Source organism: Oryx dammah, unplaced genomic scaffold (assembly GCF_014754425.2).
Source record: "Oryx dammah isolate SB20612 unplaced genomic scaffold, SCBI_Odam_1.1 HiC_scaffold_2, whole genome shotgun sequence".
Lineage (NCBI taxonomy): Eukaryota > Metazoa > Chordata > Mammalia > Artiodactyla > Bovidae > Oryx > Oryx dammah.
Window position 1 is genome coordinate 11,750,415 of NW_024070186.1, and position 20,956 is coordinate 11,771,370.

At 46.1% G+C, this 20,956-nt stretch overlaps 1 protein-coding gene across 14 annotated transcripts in view; it reads right to left on the reverse strand.

Annotated features, from left to right (window-relative positions):
• The window catches only part of PCBP3 (poly(rC) binding protein 3), a 233,078-nt gene that overhangs the window by 87,676 nt on the left and 124,446 nt on the right, over positions 1 to 20,956 (reverse strand). For 2 of the 14 annotated variants that reach the window (XM_040264823.1, XM_040264781.1), the window contains exon 1: positions 9,548 to 9,624. The exons of 11 other annotated variants lie outside the window; for them this stretch is intronic. The gene's annotated coding sequence lies outside the window, so the exon portion shown is untranslated. Of the gene's footprint in view, positions 1 to 9,547; positions 9,625 to 20,956 lie in introns of those variants that run through there. One more of the 14 variants, XM_040264749.1, reaches the window with a different exon arrangement.

Below are 20,956 nucleotides of genomic sequence, written 5' to 3' on the forward strand. Positions count from 1 at the left end.
ACCTCTGAGTCACTGACAGTCAGCTGACCAGGAACCTGACCGGCATCCACAAAACCCCTTTGCCAGGCAACGTGACACAGTCCAGGGACCACAGCCCAAATCCCACCCACTCTCGAGGGGCAAAGCTCAGCACAGCTGCTAGACCAGGGTGAAAAGCCCACTACACCTCGTCCTGGGCTGACTTCTGGTAGGTTCCACCGCATGAAGTGCTGGAGGGAGGTCCAGGCAGCCCGCCAGGGCGGTGGTGGGGGTGGGGCAGAGAGCCCCATGCAGCGAGGTGGCCCTGCAGCAGGACTCGGAGCCTGTGCAGCTGTACCTCCACCAGTCAGCGGCTCCTCTGACCCCAGAGGACGCTCTCTGGGGCCTGTGACTCCTGGCCTGTGACACAGCCCCTGGGGGCTTGCTCTGAGGGGACCCATATCTCAACCCCAGGCTAATGCCCACAACTCGGCTGCTCTTGACTCAGCTCCATGTTATAAATATGAAAAAGAAAACACCCACCTTTCAGCAATGTGGAAGGTATTCTGTAATTGCAAAGTGCTCTACAAATGAGGGACTTGAAGCCCATTTTGCCAGGATAATTCTACAGTGCGAGTGGAGATGAGAGACAAAGCCGAGTGCAGAGCGCATGCACTGACTGTTCCTTCTGAGAGCAACCAGGTCCAGACAGCACCAGAGCCAAGTATCTGCTGGGGCTGGAGCGGGGAGACAGGAGGTCTGTGCTCTGGGGGACCCGGCGGGACTGACTGCCTCGTGTGCTGGGGCCAGGAGCCTGCAGGTGCGGGGAAGGGTAGGGGGCCAAGAGCTGGGCCTCCCGCTGAACATCTCCTCCAGCAAGAGATGAGAGGGAGGCGGACAGTGCTGTCTCCCAGGCCCAGCTCAGCTTTAGCTGCCTCTGGGCGCCCTTCTCGCTGCTGCCCGGAGGCCACAAGTCGCCCCAAGTCTCTGTGGATGGACAGTGGGCACCACAGGACAACAGACCAGCTCAGTCAGTGTCACAAAGAGACGCAGGAGGGGCGTGCACCACAGTTACAGACGTGACTACTTTCTGTAACATGATTGTGCTGAACTCTGCTGGACCGCAAGGCATGATGGTGTGGGTGTGACTCACGCGACTGTGTCTCCCTGCCAGGCCGCTTTACCTCTCGCTGCACCAGCCAGACACCAGCTAGGGCCGCAGAGCTGCGGCTGTCCTGACACCAGGAGAACCCCCAGCCCAGAAGCCCCCAGGAGAAAACGCCAGCCCAGGGCACAGAAGGAGCCAGAAGCCCACAGTGGGGTGTGCCTGCAAGAGTCCCTAGCCACCAGCCGCGTGGGAAGAGGTGTGCTTCCACGGAGGGAGATAGAGTGACCACAAGCAGCCGGAAACCAGCCGGGGGCCTTGGAGAGGGGCACACAGGGGCGCGGCTGGGGGTCATCTGTGATCCCACCCAGACACCCAGGGGGGCGGGGCGGGGGAGGGCCACAGAGCAGAGCACAAGGGTGGGGGGCGGCCAGGACCAGCCGTGAGGCTGGCGCAGAGGGTCACCACAGAGCCTGCGGACATGCCTCCTGAGCACAGAGTAGGCGCCATTGCGTCTGGCGAGCTGCCGCCTCCCTTTCCCCGCACTGGACCGCAACCTTCTCAGCCACATTCTCCTCTTCACACGGGCTCATGTGGTCTGCAGGGTTCAGAGCCTGCGGGTGGCTTCCACATCCTGCTCTCCACTACCACGAGGTGGGGGAAGTGGCCCCCAAGCCCCCCATGCACCCCCCTCCCTGAGTTCAGAGACTCTCCAGGCACTTCCTGAGTCTTCGGAGAAGTGCACAGAGCCTGGTCCAGTGGGCTTGGTGACCAGGGACCCTGGGACGGTGGGAGATGCTCTCACCAGCCTCCCTCTGGGCCTCCTGGGTTGCGAAACCCCAGGTCACTTCAAGAGGGTGCTTGTCCTCTTCTCTGTAGATTTTATATTCTGAGGCATTGCTTTTAATTAAAATTCCAATTAGAGGAGAGTGTTGAGAAGCTGGAACAGTAGCTCTGGCAGCAGCCCAGAGCTCAGCGACCCCTTGGCTCACCCAGGACCCCATCTGCCACCTCCCAGGAGACCCATTCAGAAGAGAAGGGCCTCTGTGTTTTCCACTGAAGAATTCATTTTACTTGCTTATTTGACAACTTCTTACTGAGTTGTAATGTGGAATCTGGATTAAAGTTGTGTGATCGTTACAATGCGCTTCGCGTGTCCTGTAACTATCTCCCGCCGCCCCCCATTGCTCATGGTCAGGCCGGCTCACCTGTCACACACCAGTTCATTCCCCATCGTGCACACCAGCTGAGAGTGACTGTGGAGCTCTATACCAAGGTCACAGGTGTGGAGCCCTGTACCAAGGTCATCCCTGGAACTGACAGAGCCCCATAGCAACCATTGCCATGGGCCTCCCTTACCTCAACTGGCCATCCCCCAACTCCTTATTAGGTAAAACACCCACCCTATAGCACCCTAACCAATCACCTAATGCCACTTTTCTGGCAGGAAGTTTCTTTGTTTTGAGGCTATAAAAATTGGCTGCTGGCCCACAAAAGGGGGCCTCTGCCTGGTCTTTCAGGAGGCTGGCCCACTGTGCTGCAGCGCCCACGTTATCTCTGCTCTCTGTTCTTGATAAACTCACCCCCTTCTCCACTGCTCTGTTTCTGGAAATTCTTTCCCAACCTGCGCACAGACCACGACGGTGACTACAGACAGCACCTGCCTTGACTCCAAATACTCTCGAGCTTATTTTCTAAGGATGAGGGCATAGACCAAGTGCAGTTATGAGAACCAGAGCACTTAACAGCCACACCAGGTCTTTACCCAGCCCCCAGCCCTCAGCAGACACACTGTGACCTCAGGTTCTCATACTTCACCTTCTTAAAATGAACAGAAGAGGGCATTCTAGAGCCATGAAATTAGCAAAGCTATCCTAAACAGTATTTTCTTAAAAGTTCAGGAAAACAAATTTCATGTGCTGTCAAGTATCATACAAAGAGTTTCTTTTCAAAATAAGAAACAGAATAACATTCCTACTGACAATAAACACAAACCATAAAGCCACGCTGACCGAAACAGAAAAACTATAATCTAATATCTTTAAGTTGATTAAGAGACATTAAGATAATGATGCAAGCAATGAAAAAAACATAAACCAGAATTAGAAAAACTCAAAAATTATGTCATAGAACTCAGGAAAGAATTGGCAATAAAAGAAAAAAAATGTTTCAAAAATCCAGATGAAATCAGAAGACATGCAATTTAATAAATACAGCAGAGGAAAACAGAAGAAAGAGAACATTTTTTAAAAAGTCAAAAACAAAGCAATGAGAGGAATTCAAGAAGAAGGATACACAGAGAAGGCAAGCCAAGAAGGCCAGACAGACAGGAACAGGGCAGAGAGGACAAAGGCAGGGGACCAGGCACTTCTCCAAGCCAGGACTCCTGTTAAATTAAAGATGTACCTAAAACAAAATGCACTGCTGGATTTGATCTGCTAACACTTTTTTTTTTTTAGGGCTTGCATACCTATCTCAGAAGGCAGAGTTATCTATTGATTATTTTAGTATTACTCACATGATTTTTCCATTATAGTATGGCTGATCTCATAAAATGGTTAGGGAAACTTCTGACTTTTTCCATTCTCTAAACAGTTTGCATACCTAATAAGGATTGTGTTTCCTCTCGGATATGTGAGGACACGCCAAGGAGCAGGATGCCCAGCCACACCTGAGTGCAGACTGAGCGCTGTTTCAGTCATTCCCGTAGTTACCCAGACTTTCCACATCATATGTGGCAAATTTCTTGATTTACATTTTTCTAGAAAAGTATCCATCTCATGTAAATTTTCCAATTCTGTTGCATAAAGTTGTAAACATCTCAGAGGTGTTCTTTACTGCATCAACATTTTTTTGAAGTTTTATTGATGTATTTTTCTAACTTTTTATTTTGTATTAGAGTCTAACAATGTTGTGATAGTTGCAGGTGCACAGCAAGGGGGCTCATCCATGCACACACAGGTGTCCAATATCCTCAAAGCTCCCCTCCCATCCAGGCTGCCACATAACACTGAGCAGAGTTCCCTGTGCTGTATGCAGAAGGACCTTGTTGGTTTTCCAGTTTAAATATAGCAGTGCATACATGTTGACTGAAAGTTTTAAGAGCCTCCACATCTTATATCTACTCCCTGGTCATCCAAGTTTTAAAGTTTTGTCTTCCCCCTGCCCCCACACCCTGGACCAGCGTTGCTAACTGTTTTAAGTATTTCATATTTCTTTACCAGCATTTATGACACTCAGCACCTTGTTTTCACATTTTGCTGTGTTCACCTCTACCTTTAACTTCGTTAATTTGTCCTACTTTGTCCTGAATTATTTTTTAATTCTTTCTCTAACATTTAGAGTCATGGGATTGTTTTATTTAAATATCTCTGGTTTTCCAAAGTTTTCTCCTAAGAATTGCTTTGACAGCATCCTTCATGTTTTGATGTTCAGTATTACCTCATTTTCCTTACTTTTTATCAGTTTATGCTTTTATTTAAAAGCATCCTCAAATCTCCAGACTCCAAATAACAGAGTCTGGGCTGCTTTTGGTTGTCATTTTGTGGTTAATTTCCATTTTTATTGTACTTAACGATTTCTGCTGTTGAAAAATATGATATTCTTTAAAATAAAATACATGGTGAATATATTTGTGAATGGTCTTGGTGTGTTTGAAAAATTGGAAGAAACGAGGGCGGGAAGGAAGCAAGAGAGGGAGAGAGGAAAGAAGGAAAGTATGTTTTGTGTCTGGGGCAGAGTTTGTCAGGAATGCTATTGAGGTTCATCGTGACCATATGCACTTTTTGTCTTCCCAATTTTTCAATTAAAGTTTCCCATTATGGTACTAGATTTGTCCATTTCCTATTCTTAGAGGCTCTTCCTTCATAAAATTTACATCTATGTAATTATGTACATAATTAGGGATACATAAAAGTTCATGAATATCATATCTTCTTAGGGGATTACAACTTATCAAAATGATGTATCTTTGTCCCATTTAATGCTTTTCATCTTTTTCTTGAAAATAACGTCGCTTGGCCTGCTTTCCAGTGATTAGCATTTGCTTAGGACCTTCCCAATACATTTTCTGTTTCAGTGTCATTTTAAAGACAATCTGAGCTTTGCTTTTTAATAGAGAAATTTCACATATACTTGAACTAATGCCTACAAGATGTCTGGCTTTAACACTTTGATTTCTAATTTGCTCCTTCTTCTCTACATTTTGGTTGTTCCAGAGTTCTTCCTCTACAAGAGTCAAAGTTGCACCATCTGTGCTTATGCCTGGTGGCTCCTGGTACTGTTAGTGTATTCAAATGCACATTCATACACTATAGGCTTGAGCAGTATCTACATCTTACCCCAGAAGAAGAACCGAAGTCTAAGAAACCTTCACTCTTCTCCTTCTCATCACCATAGGAAAGTGGAAAGCGAAAGTCACTTAGTTGTGTCCGACTCTTTGCAACCCCATGGACTATACAGTCCATGGAATTCTCCAGGCCAGAATACTGGAGTGGGTAGCCTTTCCCTTCTCCAGATCTTCCCAACCCAGAGATCAAACCCAGGTCTTCTGCATTGCAGGCAGGTTCTTTACCAGCTGAGCCACAAGGGAAGCCCAAGAATACTGGGGTGGGTAGCCTATCCCTTCTCCAGAGGATCTTCCTGACCCAGGAATCAAACTGGGGTATCCTGCATTGCAGGTAGATTCTTTATCAATGGAGCTATCACTATATAAATACATATATGTAAGATTCTTTTTGGCTTGTAGTATGGAGACAAGACGGTGGAGTAGGAAGACGTGAGTTCACTTCTTAGGAGAACACCAAATCACAAGTAACTGCTGAACAACCAGGGACAATAGACACTGGAAGCTACCAAGAGTTTTCAACCATCACTTTGATTTGCAAACCAGCAGGCGCCGATGGTTATTCAGAGTAGCTGCCTACTGCCCAGGACTCCTTCCCGCCATTGTCAGTGGGACCAAACGCCACCCTCTCTGTGGATGGCTATCTCCCTCGTTTTGTCAGTCTTGGGGTGAGCCTAGCAACCTCTGAGTCCTTGACTGTCTGACAGCACCCTTTCTTTGTCTTTCAACCTGGATTATGGCTGTCTCTCAAATTCTAGGTTTGGAATCTTTTCTCCCCAAGTACTTTGAAGATATTGATCCAATTAACTCTAAAATACTCATGTGGTATAGAGAATTTTATGTCAATTGATAACGAGAGCTTTGCTCCTCTTGCTGACCACTTTGGGGTTTCTCTTCAGTCCTATCCTAAACTTCCATCCCACTGCCTCCCAGCCCTTATGGTTTCTCCGCTCACCCCATCTCGCCCAACATTTCATTCCTGACATGCTCTGTGCCCTGACAGGCCTCTTCCGAGACGCGTTCATCACCCTCTTTCAATCTTCTCCACTCTCTCCTTTTCAGAATACTCCTGACAACCATGTGAGCTTCTCAAACTCCCCATGGGCTCCCCCTCTTCTCTTACACTCTCCACCTCTCAGTCCTTGAGACCTGCATCTGGGACAGCTCTGGGTGCTTTAGGCCTGCCTTCTGGAATCATCCGTGGTTCATTTGTCCAATCACTAATTCCTTCTTCATTTCTGTCTGTTCTGCAATTTTAACCATCAAGATTTTTTCATCTTCATAACTTTTCTTTCCAAAATCTTTGCCTGTCTCTTTTGAAGGAGCTGTTTCTTTTATGAACACTCTTCTCCTCATGCCATTAGGTCTTCCCTGGAACATGTTCTTTCATTGCACTTGGTACTTCTCTCCCCTGCTCTGTGGTTCTCAAGTGTGTGACAGTTCTCGTCTCTGCCCAAAGTCTGCTTTTGAGAGACTTGACTAGCCTGCAAGGATACTGGTTCTGCGAGTGTCCGAATTCGAATACTTACCTGCAGTAGGCTCGCCACACATCTCCTGTGATGTTTTCATTTGCAAATGTTATTTGCTTCTGTCTCTTGGTAATTAACCTGAAGTCTGAGCTTCTGACTCTGTGGCCCCTGTTTCTGGGACAGCGTGGATTCTGCAATCTTAAACTCTCTGTCTTTGGAGGATCCTGGTAGGGGGGATAGTAGGTGAGTGTTCTGACCATCCTGTTCCAATCTGTGAGAGATGGATTTGTGCTCTGATTTTTCTGTCCTTTTACCCTATTTAGGGGTTGTTTCACAGTCAGTTGATAAAAAAAAAAAGCCCAGAAACACCCTTCTTAAGTTCTGGTTGATATGTTAATGTCAACGGCCACAGCCTCGAGCCAATGTACGGCCTCCATCTGCCTCCAGCCTGACCTGGGGAAGGCCTCACAGAGGCACAGGTCAAGTGGGCTTGGGGACGACCTGCCTGAGGTCCCAGTGCGGAGCAGGGAGGAGAGTGGGACTCACACGCAACAGGCTGAACAGAGAGGGTCCCTGCCCCAAGGTGACCGCCCAGCCCGAGGGCAGGCTCTGGAGCAGACAGCCAGCCAGAAACGGCCACAGCCTCACTTCAGCAGCAGAAGCTAACCATGCAGCCACTCTGTATTTATGTAAGTCTTACCCTGCAATTTCCCCGTTGTCTGTAATTACCCCATGTCACCACGTAACACTTGCCCTAGTTAAATGGTTGGCAGTTACCATAGAAACCAAGTACTGTTCTCTAACTGGAAAAGGCGGTTGTATTTTTTAAATATTTCTAAGTTATATTCTACTTTGATGGAGATCAGTTTACAACTGCCACCAACTTGAAGAGAAAGTCAACCGCGGTCACTGCCCACCTTTACTGTCCCAGCCCTCCCTTCTGGAAGGCCCCTCCCGGCCCACCTGTGGAGCAGCCACTTCGGCTCTGTGCCTGTGCTCGGTTCCTTCTGTCCTCACTTGCTTCCTCCTCCCGCCTGGCGAGAGCCACAGCCCAGAGCCCCACAGTGCCATGCCTCTCCCCAAGTTGCCGCTTCTTCTCACACCACAGATGGCATGGAGTCTAGGGCCCCCCACCCTTCCCTCCCCTGGCCCAGAAAGGCCCCCAGAACATCCCTGCACCATGCCCATAGGCCGGAAGAAGTTCAACTGTAAGCTGGCCCACATGAGGGCGTCCTGTCCTGTGTGTCACCAGTGGGCAACCACTGGCAGTTCATGAGGACCAGACGCATCTCACAGGACTTCCCCATCTTCTCAGCTCCTGGGTAACCCCTCAGCTTCCTGGGACAGACCTGCTGTCCAGCACATCCATGGCTGCTTCGTGACTGCGTGGCCCCTCAGCCCACCTGCCGCCCTCACAGAACCAGTCCTGTTTTTGCTCATCGACAACACTCCCCTGGGCTCCCCCTCACTCCCCCTCTCCTCACTGCAGGCAGTCATCAAAGCCCCTGTTCTCCTGCCCGGCTTTTCCCCTCTTCTCCTCCACGTGCACCCGCTTTCCACCTGTGTCTGTCCAGAACGCCTGGGTGAAGCCCAATTCTCCTTCCCCACCCACAGGAAGGCTGGAGTCTGCTTGGCTCTAAGGGTTTACCTGGGACCCCACCCCGAGTGGAAGCTGCTATCTGGCCCCAGTGCCCCACCCTCCTACCACTCCGGCCACACGGACTTCCAGCTGTTCTCCAGCCTCCTCGCCTACAACCTTCACACTGGCTGTTCCCTCTGCCTCCCCGTCCATGACTCGCCCCCTCACCCTTTCTTAAATGTCACCTCAGTGAGGCAACCCTGACACTCCTGTGGGTCCCTGGTGGGCCCTGCTGGGGAGCACTCGCACTTGCTTGTCCCTCGCCCTCCCCCCTTCCCTAGGCACGGAGCCCGTCACCTCCGGACTGCTTAGGCTGCATCTACCTCTGACGCTGTCTCTGGGGACAGAGCCTATCAGTGTGTCTGCTGATGGATGCGACCTCTCCCAGAGCCAGACTGGGTGCAGACGGCAGATCTGAGCTGTCTGCCCAGCGACTCTGCAGACTCCAGGACAGCAGCCCTACCCTCCCAGCCTCATCTAAAATTGTTCCTGAAATCAGTTCCGATTCTGAAGCATCTCATCTCCTTCACTCTGCTCCTAGGCCAGTGACAGAGTGGCCATTTTGTGTGGCTCAGGAGGGGCAGCAGCACGCAGCCCAACCGCATCGCTGCAGGAACCAGCGTTCCTTCTCAGTTCTCTACAAACCACCCTGTTGAAGGAAACGAACACATAAAAAGCACATCTGAGAGGCTGTGAGCACCAGCAGGTGGGAGCCCACCCCCAACAGGGGCCTCTCCACATGCCTGGTGGCCAAGCCAGGTTACTGGGAGTTACAGAACGACTGAGAGTTAAGAACCTAAAGAGAAGTGGTCAAGCAAAGGGTCAACCAGAAGTGAGGACCAGGCCTGGCATTGGGATGGGAGGGGAAGGTCAGATCCAGGCTGAGGTGGGTCAACCGACAGGCACTGAGGTTGGGCGCAGGCAGGGCACAGGTGGCAGAGCAGGCCGGGGGGAGGCGGGGGTCACAGGCGTCACTGGCTGGAACGGGGGGGCCAGGCGAGCAGGTCACCAGCGGGGGTAGATGAGAGTACCTGCGAGCAGCTCCTCCTCCCGGCCTGGGGACGCCTGTCCTGCCAGCCCGCCTGCTTCCCCGTGGGCAAGGACACTGTCCATCTACCAAAAAGCAAGGGAAAAATGTCACATCACTCGATGAGCTTGGCATGCCCGAGATCCCGCTCAGCCCCGCTTGTTCCCGGTCATCCTCATGTGTGGAGGCTCATAACACCTTTATAGGTGAAATTGTTTTGCATCTGTTAGCAGTTGTTATAACAGAAATACATTTAAAAGCTGGCAACACACTTGAAGAGGTGTCTGGGTGCTCTGGGCCCAGCCAAGCGCTGTGTTCCCTTAATGGAGTAAAGTGTGGAGGAGGGGGCCCTGCCCTGGACGGGGTTACCCTCCTGAGGCTCCTCAGTGGATGCCAGCAGCAGGAGAATGCTTCCAAAACGCTCTGAAACCGCAAGGTCCACTCATTATTCTAATCCTACCTAATGAAGAATGTTCCAGAAATATAGGCTGGGTTATGAAAATGCAAAAAAAATTTTACAAGGAAGAGACACTAACAATTTCTAAGCACTTGTTACTTCCCAGCGCTCTCACGCCTGTTCTCTCACACACTCTGGCGGGGTGAGGAAGCAATCATCATCACCACTTCACAGAGGAGCTTCGGGCTTGGAGGAGAGCAGTCATCAGGGTTGCAGGGCTGATGATGCCCACCGGAAGATTCTCACTGACCTGGCCGGAGACCCTGCAAGGGCGCTGGCCGCTCTAGGATGTGTGCACTCTCCTGGCGGGGGCGGGGATGCTCCCTCGGAGGGCACGGGCAAGGGTGGGGCTCCTGGCCTTCACAGCACTTCAAGTGACTGCGTTCCATGTCCTGTCTCCATAGGGACAACAATGATGCCAGAATACTCTCCACTTGCTGCATTCCCCAGTGATGGCTGACTTACTTCATGGTTCACGTTTCAATTATTAAATAATATTAACACATCATTAATTTGACATGACCTTGGCAATGCATATAGATTCCTTTATTAATGTAACAATTAAAACTTTTCATGGTCTTGGGAGGTTTTCATAACTCTTCAAAACTATAGATACTTAAATATAAAGAGTAAACATTTAAACAATGGAAAATAAGACTCTCTGGTAGCATTTCTGAGCTCAGTCACTGTTAATACCGCCCGGCGGGTCCATCCATCACGTTCCATGCACATGGAAGGAACATGAGTGTCCATTATGCACCTGGCATGTGATTCTTTACCATCAATGCATCTTAGAACTTTTTGACTCAATACAATCAGAGGTACCTTGGCATGAGATGTGAAATACTGTACACTTAATTTCAGAGAAATTAACCAAAATCATCTCCATATGAGTCTCCGCAAATTACATCCCCATCAAATTCCTGAGTGCTGTTTCTCTAGCCACTGCCAATGCAATTCACTCTCAAACACTCTGAACTTTGACAAACTGAAGGACGAAAACTGTTACCACAGTTTAATTGTCGACACTTGAAAGCTGTAAACATCTTGAATGAGGCTTAGCTCTTCCTCATGTTTACCAAGTATCTGTACTGTGTGTGGGGCCTCATCCACTAAGCAGGACAGGCGATGACTCACAAGGATGAGTCAGAAGTGACCACAGTTACAACCCCCCACTGCCCAGTGTGAGTCCTCATCGAGCTATTTTTGGCTCTTTTGCTAGTAACTCTGGATGATGCTCTTAAATCCCTGTGCACTGATTAGTTGGCCCGAAGAGCATGAAACACATGACTGGCGCCCCTGTCCCCTCTGCACACCCTGCCCCCACCTCCCTCCCGTCACTGCTGTGGACACTGCTGCTGCCACCTAATGAACAAGGTCTGCAATACCAGATCCCCGACCTCGACAGCCCCCCACTCCTGGAACCCTGCTCCTGGGTCCCCATCAGCCTGTCTGCGGCCCTTCTCCCTGACTCCGCTGCACTGTCTGGAGTCTGGCTCTATTTTCAAGGAGCCCTGCCAGTGAGGGTGCATACACATCACTTCTCCCTAGGACCTCACATGTCTGAAAATGGATTATTGAGAAAATTCTTTCTTCCCTAAATATTTTGTATACTTTCTCTGGTGAAAATTGCCGTGGAAACATCCGGGGCTAGCCTGATTGTTTTCCCTTATACATGATATAAACATAAATAGCAAAATGGGTAGGAACTGAGAAAAGTACTTCATAAAGGAAGAGGTCTAAATGGCCAATAAGTAAGTAAGTAAGTGTTAGTCGCTCAGTCGTGCCCGACTCTGCGACCCCATGGACTGCCGCCCACCAGGCTCCTGTGTCCATGAGATTTTCCAAGGAAGAATACTGGAGTGGGTTGCCATTTCTTTCTCCAGGGGATCTTCCCTGACTCAGGGATCGAACCTGGGTCTCCTGAACTGCAGGCAGATTCTTAACCAACTGAGCTACAAGGGAAGCCCCAATAAGCACATGAAATGGCCAATAAGCACATGAAAACGTCCTCAGTCTCCTAGTGGTCAAAGGTGTGCAAACTAAAACTAGAAATGGATGCAAATACATGGACCTCCCTGGTGGCTCAGCTGGTAAAGAATACGCCTGCAATGCAGGAGACCTGGGTTCGATCCCTGGGTTGGGAAAATTCCCCTGGAGAAGGGAAAGGCAACCCACTCCAGTATTCTGGCCTGGAGAATTCCACGGACTATACAGTCCATGGGGCATGGGGTCGCAAAGAGTCGGCCACAACTGAATGTCTTTCACTTTCACTTCACACACCCACTAACTGCCTTAATATGATAGTCTGGCAACACCCTGCCAGGTGCTGGAGAGGCGAGGTGCACTGGGACTCCTAAACACCAGTCACTTAGGCTACTATTTTCTTCTGAAAAATCCCTCTACTATACCGGAAAAAAACGTATTCACTAAGTAGAAAAATTATGATGCATTCAATCCCAACCAAAGATAACCAAACCATTTTTACAGGTAGAAAAGTATTTAAATTAACAGTGAAAACAAATTTATAAAAGTAATAAGCAGATGAGAAGTAAATAAGCAGAGTGTGCACTTGCACGAATGGGATGTAAGCAAGACTGATGGTCTGAGCTGGGGAGGCAGGGCTTCCCAGGGAACCCTGTTGCAGGACAGTCCCTGGGGGTACACTTTGGGAGGCACATCCTCATTTCTGCACTGTTTTCTTCACCGACTTACAGACCTTTCTGAGAGTCACAGTTGTTTTGCACTCTGAGTGCATTTACAAGTAGAGTTCCAGCACAGCCAAGCACATTAGGGTCTAAGGATGGGTCCCAGCTTGAGGAAAACCCAGACACACGGAACCAGACCCGGAACCATGAGCTGGGGATATGTCTACATCCTCTCACAGAATGGACACACACAGGGTGCTGCTACTCATCTAGACACGTGCATGAGGACACTCCCGCCATGTCTTCGGTTGTTGTTCAGTCCGTCAGTCATGTCTGACTCTACAACCCCATGGACTGCAGCATGCCAGGCTTCCTTGTCCTTCACCGTCTCCTGGAGCTTGCTCAAACTTATGTCCATCGAGTCAGTGATGCTATCCAACCATCTCGTCCTCTGTCACCACCTTCTCTTCCTGCCCTCAATATTTCTCAGCATCAAGGTCTTTCCCAATGAGTTGGCTTTTTGCATCAGGTAGCCAAAGTATTGGAGTGTCAGTTCCAGCACCAGTCCTTCCAATGAATATTCAGGGTTGATTCCCTTTAGGATTGACTGGTTTGATCTCCTTGCTGTAAAGGGACTCTTAAGACTCTTCTCCAGATCCACAGTTTCAAAGTATCAGTTTTCCAGTGCACGGCCTTCTTTATGGTCCAACTCTCACATTCAAACGGAACGACTAGAAAACTCATAGCTTTGACTATATAGACTTTTGTTGGTAAAGTGATGTCTCTGCTTTTCAATATGCTGTCTAGGTTTGTCACAGCTTTTCTTCCAAGAAGCAAGCATCTTTTAATTTTGTGGCTGCAGTCACTGCCCACAGTGATTCTGGAGCCCAAGAAAATAAAACCTGTCACTGTTTTCACTTTTTCCCCTTCTATTTGTCATGAAATGATGGGACCAGATGCCATGATCTTAGTTTTTTGAATGCTGAGTTTTAAGCCAGCTTTTTTCACTCTCCTCTTTTACTTTCATTAAGAGGCTGTTTAGTTCTTCGCTTTCGGCCTCTAGAGCGGTATTATCTGCACATCTGAAGTTTTGGTGATATTTCCCCTCCCAGCAATCTTGATTCCAGCTTATGCTTCATCCAGCCTGGCATTTTGTGTGATGTACTATGCATATAAGTTAAATAAGCAAGGTGACAATATACAGCCTTGACGTACTCCTCTCCCCGTTTTGAACCAATCCACTGTTCCATGTCTGGTTCTAACTGCTGCTTCTTGATCTGCATACAGGTTTCTCAGGAGACAGATAAGGTGGTCTGGTAGTTTCATCTATTTAAGAATTTTTCAGTTTGTTGTAATCTACAAAATCAAAGGCTTTAATATGAAATAGAAGTAGATTTTAAATGAAACAGAAGTAGATTATTTTTTTGAATTTCCTTGCTTTTTCTATGATCCAACAGATGTTGGCAATTTGATCTCTGGGTCCTCTGCCTCTTTTAAATCCAGCTTGTACATCTGGTAGTTCTCAGTTCACATACTGTTGGAGCCTAGCTTGAAGGATTTTTCTGGTGGAAATGGTTACATCAAGGAATTGGTGAATGTCCCTCTTTTGGAGCCATAGTGCTGTAACACCACTCCTAATAGTTTGTTTACTTAATTTTGGGGGTAAAAAAGTCATTGTAGAGAGGGGGGAAAGGATGCTGCTCTCTAAAATCTGGTGTAGTTTTGAGAAGCAGTGGAAAGAGGTGATTGCTTGAAACGTCATAGTGTGGTAGGGTCTGCATTTTGCTGCTACGAGTACAGACTTTGGGGACTCAGCCAGCAAAGTAGAATGAGTGCATAAGCCAGGATGTGGCACACCACTCAGGACACACACCCAGAGTGGTGTGTGCACGCACCAGCCATGAGACATGCCAGATACAGTTCTGAGAGCGATGTGTGTGTGTGTGTGTGCGTGTGTGTGTGTGTGTGTGCGTGCATGTGTGTGTGTGTTAGTCACTCGGTCATGTCTAGGCCACCAGGCTCCTCTGTCCATGGGATTCTCCAGGTAAGAATTCTGGAGTGGGTTGCCATACCCTTCTCCAGGGGATCTTCCCGACCCAGGGATTGAACCTGGGTCTCCTGCATGCAAGCAGAGTCTTTACCATCTGAGCCACCAGGGAAGCCCCCTGAGAGCAATGGACCATCTTCAATTCTGGTTGCTCTGAAGGTTTTCTTTGCTGTAGTTTTTTAGGAGTCAAGCAATGATGCCCATACATGAAAAATTACTTTTGTTTGCTTGTTTGCTTGCTTCTTTATTTAGTCATTTCAGGGTCAGCTGTTTCAGAATCGAGCCTATCTTCCAATGCTTTGGAAAACTCCATGGCCTTTATATTTTCAAATATTTTTCTGAAGTCTCCCCTCTTCCTGGGCTACTCATTACACGCATGAGATCTGACTCCGTCCCACAGGTCTCTCACATTGTATTATTCTAGTCTCTTTTCTCTTGTGCTTCAACACTTCACTGGACCACTGCCCACTTCACGAAGCCCGAGTCCAGTATTCTGTTACAGACATCCAGTGAAATTATTCATTTCATATCCTTTATTTTTTTTAATTCATAGGATTTTGAAATCATAGATTATGATTTCACTTGAAATTTTCTATTTTTAACATATTCTTTTTTTGAATTAATAATCTTCATTGATTTAAAGTTTTTGTCTGGTAGAGCAATTATATAAGTCCTCTGTGGTTTTAGTTCTCAGATCTTGTTTTTTGCTCACTGGTCCACTTTTAATGTTTCACTAAATATTGAACATTGTGGTTGAAAATAATTTGGGCTCTATACAATGTTATCTTGCTCCATAAAAAGGGTCCTGCTTTCTTCTTGGCAAAAAAATCAATCAGTCAGTCAGTCAGCTTTGAGATATAATGGACATATACTAAGATGTGCATATATTAAATACACACTGAAAAGTTTCATCACATGTGTACATCCATGAAGTCATCACCAGTCAGGATAAGGAACGGGCACACACTGGTGTTCTCTGTGGCCGTGTTCAATCCCTTCCTCTCTGCTTTGCAACAACCACCATGTCCCAAGAAACCTCTGACTTGTTCTCTGACACTACAGAACTCACTTTCTCTAAAAGTTTATATAAATAAAAGCATACTGGATGCACACTTCTGGTCTGACTACTTTTACTCAGCTTAATTGAGATTCCCCAATGTAATTGTGTGACCATACACCGCAATTTGTGTAGTCATTCATTTATGGATAGACATTTGAGATGTTTCCAGTATTTCAGTTTATTAAAAAACAAATTTCTGCAAGCATTCTTGCTCAAGTTCAGTTCAGTTCAGTCGCTCAGTCGTGTCCGACTCTTTGCGACCGCATTAACTGCAGCATGCCAGGCCTCCCTGTCCATCACCAACTCCCAGAGTCTACCCAAACCCATGTCCATTGAGTCGGTGATGCCATCCAACCATCTCATCCTCTGTTGTTCCCTTCTCCTCCTGCCCTCAATCTTTCCCAGCATCAGGGTCTTTTCAAATGAGTAAACTCTTCACATCAGGTGGCCAAAGTATTGGAGTTTCAGCTTCAACATCAGTCCTTCCAATGAACACCCAGGACTGATCTCCTTTAGGATGGACTGGTTGCATCTCCTTGCAGTCCAAGGGACTCTCAAGAGTCTTCCCCAACATCACAGTTCAAAAGCATCAATTCTTCAGTGCTCAGCTTTCTTTATAGTCCAACTGTCATCCATACATGACTACTGGAAAAACCATAGCCTTGACTAGATGGACCTTTATTGACAAAGTAATGTCTCTGCTTTTTAATATGCTGTCTAGGTTGGTCATAACTTTCCTTCCAAGGAGTAAGCATCTTTTAATTTCATGGCTGCAGTCACCATCTGCAGTGATTTTGGAGCCCCCCAAAATAACTCTTGCTCAAATCTTTGTATGAATATACGCTTTCATTATGAGTGGGTAACACCTGATAGTGGAATGACTGGTGGGTATATATTTAACTAGCTTTTTGGTTTAACTGCCAAAATGATTCCAAAGCAAAGATACCATTTCACATTCTCACAAGCAGTATGGGATGGTCTCCGTCTTTGCCAGTGCTTGGCAGATGGGTCACACCAAGTAGTATCTCACTGTGAATTTAATTTGCATTTAGCTAATGACTAGTGATGTTTAACTTCTATTCATGTACCTATTTGCCATCCACACATTTTCTTTGGTGAAGTGGATGGTCAAATCTTTTGGTCATTTTTAATTATGTTGTTTGTTTCCTTAGTATTGCATTTTAAGAGTCAGTTATACATTCTAGATAAATTAGATTTGCCAATATTTTCTCTCAGTCTGTGGTTTGTCTTGTTGTTTTCTTAATACTGTCTTTTGGAAAGTAGAAAATTTTAATTTTTTTAACTTAATGAGGTCCAATTTATAAACTTGTTTCTTTGATGGATAATGCTTTTAATGTATTAACTAAGTAAACTTTGCCTAATGCAAGGTCACAAAAAAAGCATCGTTTTGTTCTTGGTGTATAAAATTTTAGCTTTCTGATCTGATTCAAATTAATTTTTATACATGATGGGAGCTGTGGATGAAAGGTCTATTTTCCCTTTTTTTTTTTTTTTTTTGCATCTGAATGTGTAATGGTGTTCCAGCACCATTTTTTTTGACAAACTAGCCCTTTCCATTAAACTGCCTTGGCACTGTTGTTGAAAACTAACTGCCCATCTATGTGCAAGTCTGTTTCTGACCCACTGGTCGATTTGTCTCTCTTAACACCAACATCACACTGTCTTCATTACAGTATTTTAAAAATAAATCATGGAACCAAGTAGTGTTAGTTGTCACATTTCTATCAAAAAAAACCCTTGTTTTTTTTTTTTTTTTTTTTTTTTAATTCTCCTTGGGAGTCCACTGAACTCACAGACCAGTTTGAGGAGACTTAGTATCTTAACGACACTGAGTCTTTGTGCAATGTATAGTTCTCCATTGATCTGTCTTCAATAATTCCATTCAGCAATGTTTTGCTATTAGATGTACTGCTTTTCCATTTCTAATTCTTTGTTGATAGTATAGAGAAATACACTTGATTTTTTGTATCTTGTATACAGTAGCCTTGCTAAACCCAGTTATTCTTGCAGCCTCCTTTTGATGCTATAGGATATTCTACATAGACAAACATGTTGACTGAGAATAGACAGTTTTAACTCTTTCCTTCCAATTTCAATGTCTATTATTTCCTATTGAACTTGATAGAACCTCCTGGAAAATATGTAATAGAAGAGGTGAGAACACGTGTCCTTGCCTTACTCTCAGCTGCAGGGGAATGACTCACTGTTTCCACCCTGACAGCATCAGCTGTGAACCTATCACTGCTGCCATTCACTGGAAGCCTCCTTCTATTCCTAGTTTCCTGAAAGCTTTTACCTGGAGTGGATGCTGTGTGTGTTAGTCATTTAGTCATGTCCGACTCTTTGCAACTCCATGAACTGTGTAGCTCACCAGGCTCTTCTGTGCACGGGATTTCCCAGGCAAGAATACTGGAGTGGGTTGCCATTCCCTTTTCCAGGGGATCTTCCTGATACACGATTGAACCTGGGTCTCTCCCATTGCAGGCAGATGTTTTACTACCTGAGCCACCAGGGAAGCCCCTGGAGTAGGTGTTACATTGTATCAAATACTTTTACTGTAGGTACTGAGATGATACAGTTTTTTTGGTTTTGGTCTGTTAATAGGGTGAATTATATTGATGAAATTAAAAGACACTTGTTCCTTGGAACAAAAGATATGACAAACCTAGACATTGTATTAAAAAGCACAGACATTGGTCCATATAGTCAAAGCTAAGGTTTTTCCAGTAGTCATGTATGCATGTGAGAGTTGAACCATAAACAAGGCTGAGCATCGAAGAATTAATGCTTTTGAACTGTGGTGTTGGAGAAGACTCTTGAGAGTCCCTTGGACTGTAGGAAGATCAAATCAGTCAATCCTAAAGGAAATCAATCCTGAATAATCATTGGAAGGACTGAGGCTGAATCTGAAGCTCCAATACTTTGGCCACCTGATGCGAAGAGCCAACTCATTGGAAAAGACCCTGATGCTGGGAAAGATTGAAGGCAGGAGGAGAAGGGGGTGATAGAGGATGAGATGGTTGGATGGCATCACCGACACAATGGACATGAGTTTGAGTAAACTCCAGGAGATGGGGAAGGACAGGGAGGTCTGGTTTGCTGCAGGCCATGCGGTCGCAAAGAGTTGGACATGACGGAGTGACTGAACAACAACCGAACAACAACCGAACAACATATTGATTAATTTTAGAATGTAGATGATACTTTGAATTTCTGGGATAAAGTTCAATTAGTTATTCTATTTGACTGGCTAAAATTTTGTTGAGTTTTCATATGTTCATGAGAGATACTTATCCATAGTTTTCTCTTCTTCTGTCTTTGCCTGGCTTTATTATTAGGGTAATATTGGACTCAGAATAATTTTGGAAGTATTCCCTCCTTTTCAATCTTTTGGAAGAGTTTATATAGAATTGGCAATATTTCTTCTTTAACTATTTAATAATATTCCCTATTAAAGCCATTTGGTCCTGGAGGTTTTTCCTGGGCCAGAGGAAGTGGTTTACAACAAAATTCACTTTTAAATCTATTTTGGAGAATCAGGATAATCAACCTGTACCTGAGTTAGCTTTGGTATTGATACTTTCTTTCAAAAAAACAATATGCATTTCATCTAAAGTAATATAATGTGTTGGCATAAGGCTGATCATAGTATATCCATTTTTCCTGTCTGGCTACAGGTTGATCAATTTCATCGATTTTTCTCAAAGAACTACCATTTGCTTTCACTGATATTCTCTATCATTGTTTCTAGTTTGTATTTCATTAATTCCTGTTTTGATTCCTATGATTTCCTTTATTCTGCTTACTTTAAAGTGATCTTTTGCTGGTTCCTTGAGGTAGAAGCTAGACATTTCTTCTTTACTAATGAGGTGTTTCATACCCTAAGTTTCCTTCAAGTGCTACGTTAGTTACATGGCAAATACTGTGATGTGATGTGTTTTCATTTTCATTCATTTCAAAATAAGCACTTTTCCTTTCTTTTTTGGTTCCTTCTTGGTCCATAGGTTATTTAGAAGTTTGACACTTAATTTCAAGTATTTGAGGATTTTTCAGATACCTTTCTATAACTGATTTCTAGTTTGATTCCATCATGGTCAGAGAACGTAGTTTGTGTGATGTGAAATCATTTAAACTTATTTTATGGCTCAGATCAGTTCTATCACACTTCAAACATGAACTGCTCAAGATTAAACCCTCTTTCAAATGCAGCCCACCCCCAGTGCTCTTCTCCTGGCACAAGTGGCCCTGGACAAGAAGTAGAGGGAGGGGAGGCGTCTGTAGGCTCCCGGGAGGCGCGTCTCTATGGTGGTGATGGCAGTGGATGACTACAGCTGCTGTGCTCCTGCTCTGTCTGTCTCAAGCTGCAACTCCGGGAAAGCCAAAGTGAAGAAGGGTGTTCACCACATTTTCATGGGATGGGGGGTGGGTGAACAGTGCAGCAATTCATTGAGAAAACTGTGCATCCCAAAGGCAAGAGAGGGAAACTATGGCCTCAGCAGAAAATTTAGACTTTCAGGGAAAATATGAGAAGTAGGTCATTTTGACTGGAGAAGGCTTGGTTGCTCCAACATCTAGGGTTTGCACCTTTCTGGACTTAGCTAATATTTGGGAAGTAATGCAAATCTTAAAAGGAAAACTGTTCCTTAACCTAAAGAATCCAAGCCTGCTATGAAGCCAAGTGGAGGGAAGGGAGGGGGTTCTCTGAGCAGCCCACCAGACACATCAAACACACCGAACTCCCCCTGCACTACAGGGGGCTGCCAGTCCTGAACCAAATTGTCCTATTTTCCTCAAATATAACAACTAAACTCAGATATGCTTTACCAGAGGAAATGCATATAGCTGAATTTGCTATCTAAAATAATTCAGGTGATGACATGACCTAAGAACTGAATGGCCATCCTAAGAGTCATCTGGGTTCACCCCACACTTGACCACATCCCTCTGGCATCTCTGACTGTGGACCATGGACATGGCCCCCCAGTGCCTCAAACCTTCATGATTTGTCTCTGAAATCCTTCCAATGTCTCCTTACCCTGAGCCTGCTCTGGACCCCTGGGTTCCTACCATGGGTTCTAGTTACACTGTATTCAGTCCCAGAGGCCATAAGTGGGCTAGCCCCGCTGCCTCTCTGCCACCCCCTCACAGCCCCAGGAAGCTGGACAAGGACACTTCATGGG